This window comes from Orcinus orca, chromosome 4 (genome assembly GCF_937001465.1).
Source record: "Orcinus orca chromosome 4, mOrcOrc1.1, whole genome shotgun sequence".
Taxonomy (NCBI): Eukaryota; Metazoa; Chordata; class Mammalia; order Artiodactyla; family Delphinidae; genus Orcinus; species Orcinus orca.
This window is the reverse complement of record NC_064562.1, coordinates 88,048,289-88,066,700: the sequence shown is the minus strand read 5'-3', so window position 1 is coordinate 88,066,700 and position 18,412 is coordinate 88,048,289. Positions and strand designations below refer to the sequence as shown.

The following is an 18,412-nucleotide window of genomic DNA, read 5'->3' as shown; positions in this document are numbered from 1 at the left end:
CACCTCTTGTATACAATTAAACTCTAAATTGAGACAATTCTACCTTTTAAACATTTCTCAAGTCTATTCTTATCTGTATCCTAACTCCTACTTTTTGGGTCAGGCCTCAATCATTCAACTGCCTCCAAATTAGCCTTCCTGCCTCTATATTTGCCTGTTCCATGCCATTTATATAAAATGCAAATCGAATCTCTCTCACTTTGAACCCTCAAATAGCTCCTGTTTTCTTTGGATAAGTCCAATGTCTTTATCATGGTATATAAAACCCTTCATCCTCTGACCCTGACTTCTGCCGCAGCCTCATTTCTTGTATTTCATTCACCAACTCTTTGCTCTAGTCATAGTAGGTGGGGATAAAAGCCAAGCGGAGCCCAAGCATTGAACTACATCGAAATAGGCTTGCTCTGTGTTCTCTGCAGAATAAATTAAAATTTGCAAATTTTGGTCGATGATTTATTTGTGCTTATATAATAATAGTTTTGTGGGAGAGATAGTCCTTTGTAGGCTACTTGGCTGTCCTTTATGTCTTGCTGAGTGTGCTAAGATTGTAAGGCCCTAACTGCTGTTTACTGGGGCCATTTTTCAGGGCTGTTTATGCAGTTGGTAATCTTGAGAGATGAGGTGATATCTCCTTCTACACCCACACAAAGAGTAAGCTAGTTCACTCCTTTCTATAAATGTGGTGGATTCCCCAATCTCAACATTTCTCAGCTGGGATGCACATACTCTGCATGTATAGCATCCATCTGGCCCCCTCCCCATCTCCTTGTGAGATCTGGGGGCAAGAAGAACCATTGTAAATATACTGATGCTCCAGCTGTTTGCGGTGCCATGAGTGACAAAACCCTTTTTCTCTGACTTAGGAGTTTTGTCTCTTCTACCAGCATCCAGGAAAGAACAACAGACTAATTTATTAGCTTGTAAATCAAATCAAATCTTAGACCTGACCATTTTATGTTTTAAAGTTCTTTTACTTCCAAGTAATTTTAAGAAATGTTGATAAAAATGCTGCTTTTTTTCTGAATAAGAAAATAAAATAGTGAATGGTCCAGGTCAATATTGGCATCTGGCAACAGTACTTGAAGGCAGTTTTAGTTGGGATTCTCAATAGTGATAGGTCAGCATTTGGTGTCAACTTCTATATGATCATGGGACCTAAGACAATGTTAGGAATGTGAAGTCATGTTATTCTCAGGGGCATCTGAAGGATATTAAGTGATTCATTATTTGTTTTCTTTTAAAAATGTTAGCACTTAAAAAAAAAAAGCACAACATGACAGTTGTGAGTTAAGTTTTCTTTGGGGTCAAATGAGGACTATAGCCCAGAGACAGCCATTCAGATAGCTCTGAGGAACTGCTCCAAAGAGGTGGGGGGAAGGTCAGTATATACATGATTTTAGTGAAGGTGGATACATGCGGTCAGGCACACATTTTGGCAAAAGGTTGCTGCTAGTCATGAGGAGCCAGATGTCTCCATTAATGATTTTAGTGCTTTTCTAGGTATGAGAAGATGCAAGAAATTGGGCTCATAAAATCTTCTCCTGAAAATATCTATCTGACGGCCTGTTCTGCCAGTTTTTCCCAGAGCACGGAGAGCCTCATTCCTGATCTTCCCCTTGAACTCCTTTCAGGGTATGTTGAAGGTCAGCGACTACAGTGGCTAGTGACTTCATGCTTGTAGAACCAGATGGCGAGTGACAATTTTTAGTTGGAAGCACCTCTAACATATTAGCACAATCACAGGAACGTGGATCATCAAATCCTGGTTAGAGTACTTGAACGAATGGACGGACACTGACCTGAATGAGAAAGTCCAAAATCAAACTCATTCTTTCATTAATTTATTCTGAGGACAAGAACTTACTAATTTCCAGGTATTATTCTAGAAGGTATGGATATAGAAATAAGTGACAAGACCCTTGAATCCTTATAGAGATTACAGCTAATGGGAGAGACTGACATGCAGACATTTCTAATATAACGTAATAAGAATTTTGTTAATAATAATCATATAGCCATAGTAAAGTGCCAGTGTGCGTGCTGCACGTGCCCCAAACACAAAATACCTTTATCCCACCATCCAGAAAAGAGCACTACTGTTAGCACTACTGTTAATAGCTTGGTAAATTTGGTAGATATCCTTATAGTCTAATATTTTACACCCCTGAGAATACATGAATACTATATATATATACTCTATATAATTATTAAAATACGTGATAAATGTTATTAAAACACATACTGTGCTATGAATTTATGAAACTATCTCCCAGAAACCTTTATCTATGAGAGTTTATATATATAACTATATATACTAATACATATACTAGTTTATATATACTTTATATCCATATATACTTATTTATATTGCTTATAAACTAGTATACTCATTTATGTATATAAATCATCATATAAGTTTATATAGTTTAGTGTATATAAACTAATATTATATATTTTTTATACAGTAATATATTAGAATATACAGTGGAGAAAAGACAGCCTCTTCAATAAGTGGTGCTGGGAAAACTGGACAGCTACATGTAAAAGAATGAAATTAGAACACTCCCTAACACCATACACAAAAATAAACTCTAAATGGATTAGAGACCTAAATGTAAGACCAGACACTATAAAACTCTTAGAAGAAAATATAGGCAGAACACTCTATGACATAAAGCAAGATCCTTTTTGACCCACCTCCTAGAGAAATGGAAATAAAAACAAAAATAAACAAATGGGACCTAATGAAACTTCAAAGCTTTTGCACAGCAAAGAAACCATAAACAAGACAAAAAGACAACCCTCAGAATTCGAGAAACTATTTGCAAGTGAAGCAACTGACAAAGGATTAATCTCCAAAATTTACAAGCAGCTCATGCAGCTCAATAACAAAAAAACGAACAACCCAATCCAAAAATGGGCAGAAGACCTAAATAGACATTTCTCCAAAGAAGATATACAGATTGCCAACCAGCACATGAAAGAATGCTCAACATCATTAATCATTAGAGAAATGCAAATCAAAACTACAATGAGATATCATCTCACACTGGTCAGAATGGCCATCATTAAAAAATCTAGAAACAATAAATGCTGGAGAGGGTGTGGAGAAAAGGGAACCCTCTTGCACTGTTGGTGGGAATGAAAATTGATACAGCCACTATGGAGAACAGTATGGAGGTTCCTTAAAAAATTACAAATAGAACTACCATATGAGCCAGCAATCCCACTGCTGGGCATATACCCTGAGAAAACCATAATTCAAAAAGAGTCATGCGGGGCTTCCCTGGTGGCGCAGTGGTTGAGCATCTGCCTGCCGATGCAGGGGACACGGGTTCGTGCCCCGGTCCGGGAAGATCCCACATGCCGCACAGCGGCTGAGCCCGTGAGCCATGGCTGCTGAGCCTGCACGTCCGGAGCCTGTGCTCTGCAACGGGAGAGGCCACAACAGTGAGAGGCCCACGTACTGCAAAAAAAAAAAAAAAAAGAGTCATGTACCAAAATGTTCATTGCAGCTCTATTTACAATAGCCAGGACATGGAAGCAACCTAAGTGTCCATCAACAGATGAATGGATAAGGAAGATGTGGCACATACATACAATGGAATATTACTCATCCATAAAAAGAACCTAAATTGAGTTATTTGTAGTGAGGTGGATGGACCTAGAGTCTGTCATACAGAGTGAAGTAAGTCAGAAAGAGAAAAACAAATACCGTATGCTAACACATATATATGGAATCTAAGAAAAAAAAAAAAGCCATGAAGTACTTAGGGGTAAGACAAATAAAGACACAGACCTACTAGAGCATGGGCTTGAGGATATGGGGAGGGGGAAGGGTAAGCTGTGACAAAGTGAGAGAGTGGCATGGACATATATACACCACCAAACATAAAATAGATAGCTAGTGGGAAGCAGCCACATAGCACAGGGAGATCGGCTAGGTGGTTTGTGACCACCTAGAGGGGTGGGATAGGGAGGGTGGGAGGGAGGGAGACGCAAGAGGGAAGAGATATGGGAACATATGTATATGTATAACTGATTCACTTTGTTATAAAGCAGAAACTAACACATCATTGTAAAGCAATTATAATCCAATAAAGATGTTAAAAAAAGAAAAAGACTATACTAATCATCATAATGTATTAGTATATATATACTTATATATTTATATATACAAATATATATACTAATCATATGTATACTAGTTTATATATATGATAATATAGTTTATATATATAAAAAATATACACTTATATATATATATATATATGTGTGTGTGTGTGTATATATATATGCTAATCATCAGGGATACTAAATTTGAATTATATTTATTGTCCAGAGAGCCTGGAAAGAGTGCATAATTTGCCTAACAAACCTGTGTTTTCCTGAGTCTTCATAAGAGAAAATGAGGATATTCATCTTCAGTTGTATTCGCTGAGTATACACAGGGGCAAATATTTCTGTTGCGAGACTTAGATGACAGATTAAATTTAGGAAGAGTCAAGTTTGCTTGCAGCAAACAGCTTAGTATTTTACATTTTAAACTGTAAGGACCTGGCAGAATCGGAAAATTTTCATGTGTTGTGCTTGCATTTTGGAATTTCAAGGGCCTGCCCCGCATTCGATTATGATATCCACCTCATGTAAATTAGAATGTATCTTTGAATGAATTGAGTACAATAGCAAGACTAAATATATTTGCCCCTGAACAAAATTTCTTGTATAGGAAAATCTTTCTTCTGCTTGCTGCCAGACCGCTGGAATATGACTGCCAAGGGAAAAATAGCTGTTGTCCTCTTCATTAAAGTGTGACCCCAGGCAAAGTAAATTGATCTCTTGAAAATGTGACTGTGGTGAACATGGTGGTTTACCACGCCATCCCCATACACAAGCCCTTCTCCCTAGGGAACGTGGTACTGGCCTATGAGATGTAAGCACAAGCGGGCTGAGCGAGGTGTCCCAGATGCCATGGCTTCTCTGATAAGGGGGGAGAGGCACGCAGGAAGGCCCCTTTGGTCTTGTTCTTTATTATTTTTCTCCAGTCGCACTCTTCTTTCCTTGATATCAGGCCTGCTGGTTCAGGAGCTATCTAGAGACCTGGAGGCCACAATGGTGAGAGGAAGGTCTTTTATTGTGGCCAGGGACTGGAACAAAGAGAAAAAAGTTCCTGAATCCTCAGTAACGTCATTGAGCAGTCAGTGAACACCAGATACTGCCTTGCCCTGAACTTCTTGTTCTGTGAGGAAAAAAAGAAACTTTTTTTTTTTTTTTTTTGCAGTACGCAGGCCTCTCACTGCTGTGGCCTCTCCCGTTGCAGAGCACAGGCTCCGGACGCGCAGGCTCAGCGGCCATGGCTCACGGGCCCAGCCGCTCCGCGGCATGTGGGATCTTCCTGGACCGGGGCACAAACCCGTGTCCCCTGCATCGGCAGGCAGATGCTCAACCACTGCGCCACCAGGGAAGCTCTAAGCTACTCTTAATCGTGGTTTCTTTACTTGCAGCTAAACTTATTTATAACTGATAGAGTAGGAAATACGTATTTCTCTCCCTAAATGAATATTAAATTTTTATTGCAGTCTTTAAATTATGGGAAACTTACAGCTCATAGCTTATTGTCCTTTGACTCTTTAGGAAAATTCAAAATTTGACATTACTGTTTAATCCTATTGGGGGAACACCATAGCCCAACTTTAACAGCCTATAGCAGTAATTGTTTAAAAAGCTTTTAATAGGGAACACTTCTCTCTTTCAATTCTTGCTGCTTTCGATCTATGTTTCTATCTGTCTTTTTCCTCCGTTTTCCCTCTCCCTCCACCTTCTTGATCTCTGTTGCTTTCATCTATATTTCCATCTATATCCCTTTCATTGTATTCCTAACCTAGACAAAGATTATACTTATATTGACTGAATATATTTTTTCTGTTTCCTATTATAATTAAAAATGGATGAGTAAAATATTTTAATTTATAGATTTATAATGCTGCCTTATTCCAAAAAGGATTTGTATTGCCATGGTTTGTAAATTTCTTTAAAAAAAAAAACAAGCTACTTTCCTAATACCTTAGGTTGCCTCTGTGAACTTTAATTTTTTTTGAGCTAATTATTTTTGAAAGAAAATTAGTCATCCCTTTTCTGAGAATGATGACTGAGATCATTATAATTTACTTTCATAAATTAGAAGAAAAAACAGAAACGGATAAAACTCTGTATTTCTTAAAATGTAGAGGAAACTTACTTGGACCTTGTGATTCCAAGGATCCAATGCCATCTTTAACTTGTTTGTCATTAGTTCATTCATTCAACAGATGTTTATTGAGAAACTGCCCTGTGCAAAGAACTATTGTCTCCTCTATTGCCCCCGCCCCCGCAAAGGGATAAGTGGGTAATTAAGATATAATTAACTTTTATCATCAGAATCACCAGTCCTAGAAACAAAATATATTTATCTCATGCCTGCTGAGAAAAAATATATTTATTTCATGTTCTCTCCAGAACCAAAGAGAGAATGAAGAGAGAGAGCCAAAGGGTTGGAGGCATAGTTTTCTTCCCAGGTCTTAGAGGTGTTGGTGTCATTTTGCTCAGTGACTTATTGAAAATATAAAATCCTTATGATTAGTTAAGGTTATCTTAGCCAGTTTCCTTGTTTTTGCAATGCAAACCCCTAGGAAACCTGGAAAAACTGTGAGAAAGCTCTGAGTTATTTAGGGTCATGGAAAACTCTATTTGGAAGAAGTACGTGGTAGCACACAAGAAAACAGAGGGCACAATCTCTGAGGTCTTAATAAAAGAGGTGATGAGGAAGTGTGTCTGTGGTCAAGGTTTCCTCTCTGCAGGAGGCCTCCACTCTCCCACTTTGCATAATCCCCTTATTCAAGGCTTCTCAAGCAGTATTAACGAAGACAACATATTGAATGTTTGGGTTCCTAAGATCATTTTTTTATTTTATATACCATTGGTCAGGTAGTTCTAGGGTTTAATATTAAGTTCTCTGTTTCAAAATTTAAAAGATACGGAGAGACCCTAGACAGAGTTCAAAGGAATGAATCAAAGAGAAATATAGGACTTGTGAATAAAGATTTAAGAAGAAAGGCTCTAGAAAGGAAATATCATTTATTATTGGCAGTGAAAAAGAGATGAAAATTTATTTCATCCAAATGAAAGAATGGCTGCTTTTCATGGGTGCTGAACATAGAATAATTACAAATATACTTTAATAACGGAGAAGCTTAATATTAAAAGAATGGATTACCAAGTAAAGGCTTACCACTTCTTGGCAATTTTATGCCTTTTGGTATGAAGCCAAAATAATTGGCCAAATTGATTTTAATTGTTAAAAAAAAAAGGTAATTCAGTGTTAATTGATATACCCTGGTGAAATTTATCAAGGGACAGGGAGAGAAAAAACATCTAACATACAAAATAAAATTGCACATACATGAACAGTGTACAGTCTTATGTAAAAAATTTACATTGTAATGGACAATTTCACACAGAAAATTACTTAGCAATACTGAATCAAGTAGAAATAAAAGAAAATCTTAGTAGACCTGTAACCTTTAAAGAAACTAGATCAGTGTTTAAAAATCTTTCCCTCTTCTATATAAAAAGCCAAAATGAAAACCCAAACAGAACAAACAACAGATCTAGATCAATTAAAAGGCAAGTTATGACACATCATCAAGAAACAATTAATTCCAAAACCATATAATCCTTCCAGAAAATAGAACAAAATAAAACAGGTGACATCTTACAAATAACTTAATGAGGCTAAATTATCATGATGCCAAAATCAAATAAGGATTTTATTGATAATGGATGATTAAAAGTCATTCTTCCTTGCGAAAATAGATGCAAAATTCCTGAACAAAATATTAGCAAACCAAATCTCACAATGTGTTGAAAAAGTACATCATGAACGAATTGGCTTTTCCAAAGAATTCAAGGAAGGTTAATGTTTAAAAATACATTGCAAAGCATGATACAACCATTCATTTAGATTATTATTATTATTTTTTATTGAAGTATAATTGAATTACAGTCTTGTGTTAGTTTCAGGTGTACAGCACAGTGATTCGTAGGGTTTTTTTTGAAGATTCTAGTCTATTTTAGATTATTACAAAATATTGGGTATAATTCCCTGTGCTATAGGGAATTGTTGCTTCTCTATTTTAAGTATAGTAGTTTTTATCTGTTAATCCTGTACTCTAATTTGTCTCTCTCCCTTCCCTTTCACCTTTGGTAACCATAAGTTTGTTTTCTGTCTGTGAGTCTTTTTCTGTTCTGTATATAGGTTCATTTGTATTATTTTTTAGATTCCACATATAAGTGGTAGCATATAGTATTTGTCTTTGTCTGATTTATTTCACTAATCATAATATTCTCTAGGTCCATCCATGTTGATACAGATGGCAGTATTTAATTCTTTTTTTGGCTGAGTAATATTCCATTGCAGATATGAGCCACATCTTCTTTATCCAATCGTCTGTTGATGGGCACTTGGGTTGCTTCCTTGTCTTGGCTATTGTAAATAGTGCTGCTATGAATGTTGGGGGTGCATGTATCTTTTCAAATTAATATTTTCTTTTTTTTTCCAGGTATATATACAGGAGTGGAATTGCTGGATCATATGTTAGTTCTATTTTTAGTTTTCTAAGGAACCTTCATACTGTTTTTGCATAGTGTCTGCACCAATTTACATTCCCACCAACAGTGTACAAGGGTTCCCTTTTCTCCACATCCTCTCCAGCATTTATTATTTGTACACTTTATGATGATAGCCATTCTGACCTGTGTGAGGTGATATCTCATTGTGGTTTTGATTCACATTTCTCCAATAATTAGCAATGCTGAGCATCTTTTCATGTTCCAGTTGGCCATCTCTATGTCTTCTTTGGAAAAATGTCTATTTAGGTCTTCTGCCCATTTTTTAATTGGGTTGTCTGTTTTTTAAATATTGAGTTGTATGAGCTATTTGTATATTTTGGATATTAACCACTTGTCAGTTGCATCATTTGCAAATATTTTCTCCCATTCCATAGGTTGTCTTTTTATTTTGTTGATGGTTTCCTTTGCTATGCAAAAGCTTTTAAATTTGATTAGGTCTCATTTGTTTATTTTTGCTTTTACTTCTTTTGCTTTGGGAGACTGATCTAAGATAATATTGCTATGATTTATGTCAAAGAATGGTTTGCCTATGTTCTCTTCTAGGAGCTTTATGGTGTCATGTCTTACATCTAGGTCTTTAAACCATTTTGAGTTTATTTTTGTATATGGTGTAAGGGGATGTTCTAATTTCATTGTTTTATATGTAGCTGTCCAGCTTTCCCAACACCATTTATTGAAGAGACTGTCTTTTCTCCATTATATATTCTTGCCTCTTTTATCATAGATTAATTGACTGTAAATGCATGGGTTTATTTCTGGGCTCTCTGTCCTATTCCATTGATCTATGTGTTGGTTTTCATGCCAATACCATGCTGTTTTGATTACTGTAGCTTTGTAGTATAGTCTGAAGTCTGGAAGGGTTATACTTCCTGCTTTTTTTTTTTCCCCCCTCAGGATTGTTTTGGCAATTCTGGGTCTTTTATGGTTCCATATAAATTTTAGAGTTATTTGTTCTAGTTCTGTGAAAAATGTCATGGGCATGTTGATAGGGATTGCATTAAATCTGTAGATTACTTTGAGTAGTATGGCCATTTTAACAATATTAATTCTCTCAGTCCGAGGACATGGGATATCTTTCCATTTCTTTGAATCATCTTCAATTTCCTTATCAATGTTTTATAGTTTTCAGCATATAGATCTTTCACCTCCTTGGTTAAGTTTATTCCTAGGTATATTTTTTATATGACTTTAAATGGGATTTTTCTTTTTACTGTCTCTGATATTTCATTATTAGTGTGTAGAAATGCAGTGGATTTCTATATCTTAATTTTGTATCCTCCTACCTTGCTGAAATCGTTTATTAATTCTAATAGTTTTTGTGTGGAGACTTAGGGTTCTCTATATAGAGTATCATGTCATCTTCAAGTAGTGATGGTTTTACCTCTTCTCTTCCAATTTGGATACTTTTATTTCTTTTTCTTATCTGATTGCTGTGGCTAGGACTTCTAATCTGTGTTATATAGAAGTGATGAGAGTGGGCATCCTTGTCTTGCTCCTGAATTTAGTGGGAAGGCTTTCAGCTTTTCACCATTGGGTATTATGTTGGCTGTGGGTTCGTCATAAATGGCCTTTATTATGTTGAGATATGTTCCCTCTGATGAGACTTTTTATTCTGAATGGATGTTGAATTTTGTCAAATGCTTTTTCTGCATCTACTGAGATGATTATATGGTTTTTATCTTTCCTTGTGTTGATGTGTTGTATCACACTGATTGATTTGTGTATGTTAAATCATCCTTATGACCCTGGAATGAATCCAACTTGATCATGGTGTATGATCCTCTTTATATATTGTTGGATTTGGTTTGCTAATATTTTGTTGAGGATTTTTGCCTATATAGACAATTATTATCAAAATTATTACCTTCCTGTTAATTTGAGAGCCCAGAGAGGGCAAAATTGTGTCTATTTTGTACACTGTTTTATTCCCAGTTCCAGGCATAAGGGCTTTTGGTGGGCACTCAGTGAAATTTTTTTTCCTATTAAATTAAATTACATGTAGTTGGATAATAAAAATTTAGTTTCAGAGGTATTTATAGAAATCAAAATGTGTTAGATGTCTTAATTCAAAGTAGAAAAGAATATTCGTTAATATTTTGAAAGGTAGAGGTAATGTCCTAAGGAATTCTTTTCAGTTCTTTTGGAGTCAGGATGGCCAAAAATATGTATCCAGTCCTCCACTCCTGGCTAATATTGGACTCTGAGCCACAGATTCTTTCTCAGAATCCTCAACACGGTCCTGGAGTTACTCAGTATCAGATAATTGGAATTGGTGCATGCAACACAACCTATTTGGTATTTCTGTTTTGTCTCAGGAAAAAAAAATCACATTTTGTACTCTATCAAAATATTTAATTATGTATTGACTGATGATACTAGCATAGAAACAACCTTAGGAAAGCCTACCTTTTAATATAGATTCAATCTCTTCACTTTGCTTTCCTATTGTACTTACTATATGACCTTAAGGCAATGGTTTGGGACAAATTATTTATCATTTCAGATTCAGCAAAAATTACTTTGGGTTTTTAAACTGTAAAAATCTGAATGATTTGGTGAAAACTTGGATTCTAATTGCAGCTTTGTTTTGGCAAAGCTAAACCTAGATTATAAATATTAATGTGTCTAGATGATATATCTCAAGTTATTGTCCAAAACTTTTAAATAAATTCCAGCTAGAAAAAGAAACACATTTCTCAATTACTTTTTATTTTTACATTTTTTTTATTGGAGTAAAATTGCTTTACAATGTTGTGTTAATTTCTGCTGTACAATGAAGTGAATCAGCTATATACCTATATCCCCTCCCTCTTTGACCTCCCTCCCACCTTCCCCCATCCCACCCATCTAGATACAATGGAATATTCTCAATTACTTTTGAAAAGCCATATGTTAAGTGGCCAGAGAGGTTCAAGGTAGTTCTAATAAATCACATAATAGAGGCAGTCTTAAATTGTAGAGAATTATCTTGCATAATTAATTTGAGGTTCAGAGGCAAGGTAATCAGTATCATTTTCTCTAACAATCAGACATCTTTAATTGAGTATTGCTCCTCTATCCTTAGGGGACCTTTTTCCAATTTGAGCATGAAGTTGAAAGTGTCAGTTTCAATCAGTCTTGCACCAGAGGGTACCATTTGCCCACATAAGTATCATCAAAGAGTTCTGAAGATGCTTTTTCTGTGAGGGCTTAGATATTGAACTTCCATGATGAATTATGTCTTTCAGCATGCACCAGAATCTCAGTTTCTCTCCAAGTGAAAACTGAAATTTTTTCTAATTTTAATTTGCCTTATTGTTTACAGATATAATGCTTTTCTTATTTTAATTAAAATAGTGAACAACCAAAGATTTTCATTTTTTGTCTCGTGTACGGATGGATAAAGTATATATCTTGGCATTTGTTAAGTAGTTGATTTAAAATTTTTGTCTCATATTAAAAGTAATTACAACTTACTAAAGACAATGACAGCTTTAGAAATACACTGCTCTATAAAAATTAGAAAAGTTATGAAACTTCCTGGAAATAATTAGAAATATTGGGCTGAAATGGGGTTTGAGTACATAAAATCATAGCAGAATAAAAATATTGAAAATCACTCAAAATGTTAGCACTGTCTTTTAGACAGTTTGTATTGACAGAGTTTAAAAAATCAAGTGATTATATAAATTTTAATAAAAATGGTAAAGATTATTTAGTTCCTCACATTATAAAAGTAAGGAGGTTTAGTTACAGTTTTGTGAGGAGTTAAAATTTCAAGTAGGGATATCAGAGAGAAATGGTAAAAATCAACTAAAAATATCAATGCTTCTAGGAGGAGCTAATTCTATGCCTTGGGGAAGAGAGTTTTCAAGATTAGGCTAGAAATGTTTGTTTCCAGCAGGCAAGTGTGCTTTGAAATGTTCTGATGTGGTGTTGACAGGACTCAGAAGCTAGCTTAAAAAGAGTTCCCACTGGGCTTCCTTGGTGGCGCAGTGGTTGAGAGTCCGCCTGCTGATGCAGGGGGCACGGGTTCGTGCCCCGGTCCAGGAGGGTCCCACATGCCGCGGAGCGGCTGGGCCTGTGAGCCATGGCCGCTGAGCCTGCGCGTCCGGAGCCTGTGCTCTGCAACGGGAGAGGCCACAGCAGTGAGAGGACCGCGTACCGCAAAAAAAAAAAAGAGTTCCCACTGGTTAATTTGTGACAATTTGAGCATTAAAAAAAGGTAATAAAAATCACAATTGATTAAAACAGCAGAGCCTAGAAGAAGCCATTATTCATAATTATGCTTAAAAGAAAATGGAACTTTATTTTCTCTTCATATAAATGGTTCTACATTCAGGTTAATTTTTTTTATTTTTTCAGGTTAATTTTTGAGAGGAAAATTTCCTCATAATAATATATACATAATATATATATAGTATATAACATAATAATAATAAAATATTGATGTATGTTTGTAGATATTATTTTTAAGGTAAGGTCATATCCATACACAAATAATAATATGACCAGCAGCATTGTTATTGGTATTTTGTGGAATCTGCTTTGTTCATCCTTCTTGTATGCTTTTCTGACCTCCCTTTATGGCTAATTTGTCCTCTTCTAGAAGTATATTTTAAGTGCTTTTATTTAGAATCTATTAATAGAAGAAACAGTTTGTTTTCATCTAATGATTTACATGTTTTGCCCGCATTATTGGATGATAATTTTGTTGGACATACATTTCTAGATTGATTTTCGAATGTATTTTTTGAATACATTTTCTCAGAATTTACTGTCTTCCATTGTAACTGCTGATTTGTTTTCAATCAAATTGTCATACTTTAAAGATACTCTTTCATCTATGGATGTTTTTTCTCTCTATTTTTGTTAGTTTTTTGAGAACAGTGGCTTTGTGTTTTTTTGTTTACTCTGATATCATCAAAGCCCAGAATAATGTCTCACAGTAGTTGTTCAATAAATACTTCTTAAATGAATATTGTAAAGGTTTTCACCATTTTAATATGACTTTGTCATAGAGTTCTTATATGAGTCTAAAGAGCTTAGTATGGCACTGAGCACATAATAGCTACTCAATAAATGATAGCTTCTGTGTTTATTGAGAGAAAGGGATTGTTAATCTCTGTAATAGGAGGAGAAGGAGCTATCTGTAAGTATATGTATCATAAGCTTACATTCTAGAAAGTAGGCAAAACAAAAGAACAACACACACATACACACACCGTATCTTCTCATCATACTTCCAAGTTTAAATACAAACATTGATTTTTGTTTCTTATTCTTTTCCCTTTGGCAGCCACAAAAAAAGTTTGAAGTAGTAAAATTTACAACAAAAACGTACAAAAAAAGTTACCTCTCCAGTTCTATTTAATGGTGCTACAAATGTAAAACCAGAATTGCTTGCTTAAGAATAGAATATCGTCTTTGCAAACTGAAGAGAAATGTATTCTGTAGAAAGGCCGTTTTGATGAAAGTTTGTTCATGCAGTAAAAAATATTAGACCAACTTTTGAAATAAATTGTAAATGAAAATATTAAAAGTAGCAACTCAGGGTAAAGGTGATATTCTTGGGCCACGTCGTTATTGATATTTCTTCTTTCAGTGTTTTCATAGAAGGCTCCTGTTCCATTATACCAAGACATCTAAACTTCTCCCTAAAGATCTTCAAAGAAGTGAATAGATATTTCTCTAATGGTGTTCCAGATCCATCAGATGATTCCATTTGAGATTTCTGAGGAGATTCTATGCCAGTATTTTTCATTCTTCTAATTTTTTAGGTTACGGTTTTTTAAAACTTCTAATTAGACAGAATTCATTACATTAGACCATGTCATTTATAATATTTATATGATTCCAAACAGTCACATATTCAATAAAAGTGAGTCATCAAATTATGTGATCAATTTGTCTTTATTTACTTTGCTAAAACTTAAATTTATAAAACCTGCATGCTGATAGCATCTTACATTTGATGAAATTCAGTGTTCTGTGGTTTCCACTTGTGCACATTCAACAAGGTTGGGTTATCAGCATTACTAGAAGGACCCTATTGTGTTTTATGTGATGATCCTGCAGCTTGGAACTTCACAGTAAGTGAGGTATTGATTTGAGCTCAGAAAGAACACTAGTTCCTCAAAGTGCTAAAAAAAAGTACCTGCTAAATGAAAGAATCTTTCAACCCTGGAGTGGGGAGAATGATTTTTAATAAATGTGAGTGGTTTTTGCATGTTGCAGGGAATTTTGAAAATATCATTTATCCTAAATATACAATCCAATGTGATTTATTTGTTTTGCATGTGGAAATGTCACCTGCCATATCAGTAAACAAAGGATATTGCAGTCATCAAGCCATCAGCCACTGTAGCCGCCCATGACTGTGCACCTTGAGGGGATTCAGGATGGAGAAAAACAGGATACTTGCCTTTGATATCAAGGCCAGGTATATCATATCAAAGGATTGATTTCAATGAGGCCAGACTCTTGCATCTTCCTATATATGGAAAAGCGCTAAATTCATTAAGTTGAGATGTCTGGTTTTCTTTAGCAGTAATCTTCTGATGTTCCGACTACCTGGTTGTTTTTGCAAAAACTCCTATATATATCCTGGCTCCTCTCATACTTCTTTGGAGCAGTCCCTCAGAGCAAGCTGAGAGGCTGTCTTCCAGGCTTATGTCCTCAGCAAGTCCACTGAATAAAACATGATTCTCAACTTTCGGGTTGTGCATTTTTTTCAGTCGACATGCCTTTTTTCTCTTTCATGGAAAACTGGCCATACGTTGGGGTGAGTGGTAACAGGTCCAGACACATGCAGGAACCCATTGCTCTGGTTCCCTCCACTCCTCTCACACGCAGCACATGCCCATTCCTGCAAGCCCTTCTTCAGAAAATTGTGAATCTAAGGGCCCACGTCAATTTGTTGTGTCTCTTTTTCATCTAGTACCAACAGAAAAGTGTTGAGAGAGTGGAAGAAAGTTCCTTTCCCGAGGAGCTCAGTGAATATATTCCTTTGCAATTAGAGAGGAAATTAAACTGTGGCTGAACCTTTTTTCCTTTTTTCTTTCCAAAAGCTTTCTGCTGTTTGATGTCCAGGATGATTGCTTAGACTACTCAAGGGGCCACTGGAGTAATAGGCTTGCTCACTTAGCAGAGCCTGGATATTTCTTAAATTTGAAACAAAGCTGAGAAAGATAAATTTTGTCTTTGTAGTCTGTGTTTACAGTTTGTACTTGGTGAGACTTGTCTGTAATACATTGCATCTAAGCAGTGGGGTAGTTGCTTCTATACCAATTGAAAGAAGAATGTTTAAGTCTGCCAGATGCTGTTTTCATGAAATTGTTATGATACTTCTGTTTATACAAAGTTAGGTGAAAATGATCTCATAGGTTCCTATCAGCTCTACAGTTCAGTTTCTCAAATGACTCAATGATTCCCCTTAAATCCATGGCACTTAAGATAATTTCTGAATTATCACATAAGAAATAATTTTCACATTTGCTTTTAGAAGTCAGAAGTTACCATATGAACTAATGGGTGGATCATAGATTAATACAGCTGCAGGTTGGATAAGAGAAGCACTGTACATTTTAATACTTAATGTGACTTTTTAAGAGACAGTATAATTTATTGGTTTAGTGCATGGGCTTTGGATTTTGGGCTGTCCTGGGTTGAGATCCTGGCTTGGTATATCAGTTAGCTAAGTTTTTTTTTGATTGCAAAGAAACAAACGTTGGTAAGCTTAGGCAAAAAAGGAAATTTACTGGCAAACTGAAAGATTGGAGAACCACATCTTGAAATAGGAGGAAATCAGTGGTTTCGAGTGGAGCAAGGAAACAAGAACTAAAGGAAATTTCTCAAGACAGGAACAGTCAGATGAGAATGCTGCTTCTAAATGAATGGGACCTCACCATTTTTTAAAGCCTTGCACCAATTCTTCAAGGGTAGAAGTCCCAGGAAAGAGTGTTTGGCTAAATTTTTTCCCCCTTGCAGTTCCAGTCTAGTGGAAAGAAGGATCTGGGCCTTCAACTTTTATAATGGAAATCAACTGTTTTACTACTTATTAAGACAATTGCTTATGAGCTATGATGCTATTACATTATTATTTTGTAGTTTCTACAGTTCTTTCACGTACATTTGCTTCCTTAAATTCTCACAATATGCTGTTAAGTAACTAGTAGATTTTATTATCCTTGTTTTATGGATGAGAACCCTGAACTTAGGGACACTAACTAAAGCCTAAAGCCTGATGTTCTTCCAAACCGCGTGTGTTTCGTTCTACAGAACGCAGCCCGTTACCACACTATCATCGGTTTGGGACAAAAGATGAGTGAACAACACTGAGACAGAATGTTCTTTCTGAGAAATAGTCGGATCTCGTTGAAATTCGGAGCAGACTCCTTAGCAAGAGGATTGTTTGTTCGCTGCTTGGCTACAGGTTGGTTGGGCTACTGTGTGTTTCCTAGAAGTCGATGTTCTGAGAGTGAAACCCTGATACACACTCACAGGATGGGATCCACATTGCAGTTCAACCCTGTGATCTTGTGATTTCATTGCAAAGATACCCAAGCCTGTAAAACTGAGTTTTGAAAGTTTAGCTTTGCTACTGTTAACCTGTTAAAATGTGACAGTATAGAAAAGCAACGTGTCACACACCACAGAATTTTCCAAAGCAGTTCTTGGCTGTGTGTGGGGAGCAAAGCTGCATTTGTCTTCCTTTCAGCTTGACACCTGGACACCTACACTTAAGAGTGGGCTAGTCTGTTTGATAACAGGCTCAGTTTTTGTCTCTGCAAGGTGACATCTCTGCTGGGATAAATACTTACCTAGTCTAGGAGGCTGTTTTTGGAAACCATGAGGAAGCTAGCATTGTCTGGGGTCCATCTTCCTTTACTGCTCTCTGCAACAAGAAAGCAGAAGTATGTTGGTAGTAAACAAAGTCAGCATTCTCCCACTTCACTAAGAAAACTAGCAAGAAAGGGATCAGAAAAGGGAGAACATATTTAATTTCTTTTGGGACCTCCCGACTGGGTCCTCATTTCTTTTATGTTACTTTCTTAAAGCACTTGACATGAGATTCTGAGAACAGCCCATGTTGCATGTGTTCTGCTAAAACCTCAAGGCTGCCTGGTGTTCAGCATCCTTTTCAGAACTCACCCTTTGCTGCTTCTTATTTGAGTTCTTACAGTTACGGTCTGTACCTCCTATGAGACTGTGAACTCCGTGAGAATTAGAGACTATTTCTCATCCATTTTTTGGCATCCTTTAGTGCCTCTCAAAGCGCAATCTGTGGACCAGCAGAATTGGCATCACCTGGGAGCTTGTTAGACTCTCCTATTTTGCTCCTGACTTACTGAGTCGGAACCTTTGTTTTAACAAGATCCCAGGTGCTTCCCATGCACATTAAAAATTGAGCAATGCTGCTCTGTAGCACTTTTCCTACAATATATGTTAAATAATAATAAAGATAATGAAGCATAATAAAGCATGTGAGGCAGGTAATTATATATCACTGATAGAACGCCCTCCACTGCCATTTTTTTTCTTTCCACCTCTTTAACATTCTCGAGTCACCCCAGAATCCTAGAAGCAATGGAAACTTGATCCTTCTGAATACAGATGAAGTTGGTAGTTTCAGAAGCTACTTGCCCAACTCAAAAAAAAAAAAAAAAAGATAATTAAAATAAGTGATCGTGCAGTGAGGAGGGATGAAGGAAGAGAGGCAGTGCACAGCAAGCTTAGTTCTTTTGTGCTTCACTCAAAGACTGCT

General features: G+C 36.1%; 1 protein-coding gene across 14 annotated transcripts in view; it reads left to right on the top strand.

The window, feature by feature from the left end:
- The window catches only part of GRXCR1 (glutaredoxin and cysteine rich domain containing 1), a 306,050-nt gene that overhangs the window by 77,685 nt on the left and 209,953 nt on the right, over positions 1 to 18,412 (top strand). For 4 of the 14 annotated variants that reach the window (XR_007477291.1, XR_007477292.1, XR_007477285.1 and 1 more), the window contains one exon: positions 8,598 to 14,540. The exons of 4 other annotated variants lie outside the window; for them this stretch is intronic. The gene's annotated coding sequence lies outside the window, so the exon portion shown is untranslated. Of the gene's footprint in view, positions 1 to 8,597; positions 14,541 to 14,970; positions 15,368 to 16,926; positions 17,081 to 18,412 lie in introns of those variants that run through there. 6 more of the 14 variants (XR_007477288.1, XR_007477293.1, XR_007477287.1 and 3 more) reach the window with 3 other exon arrangements.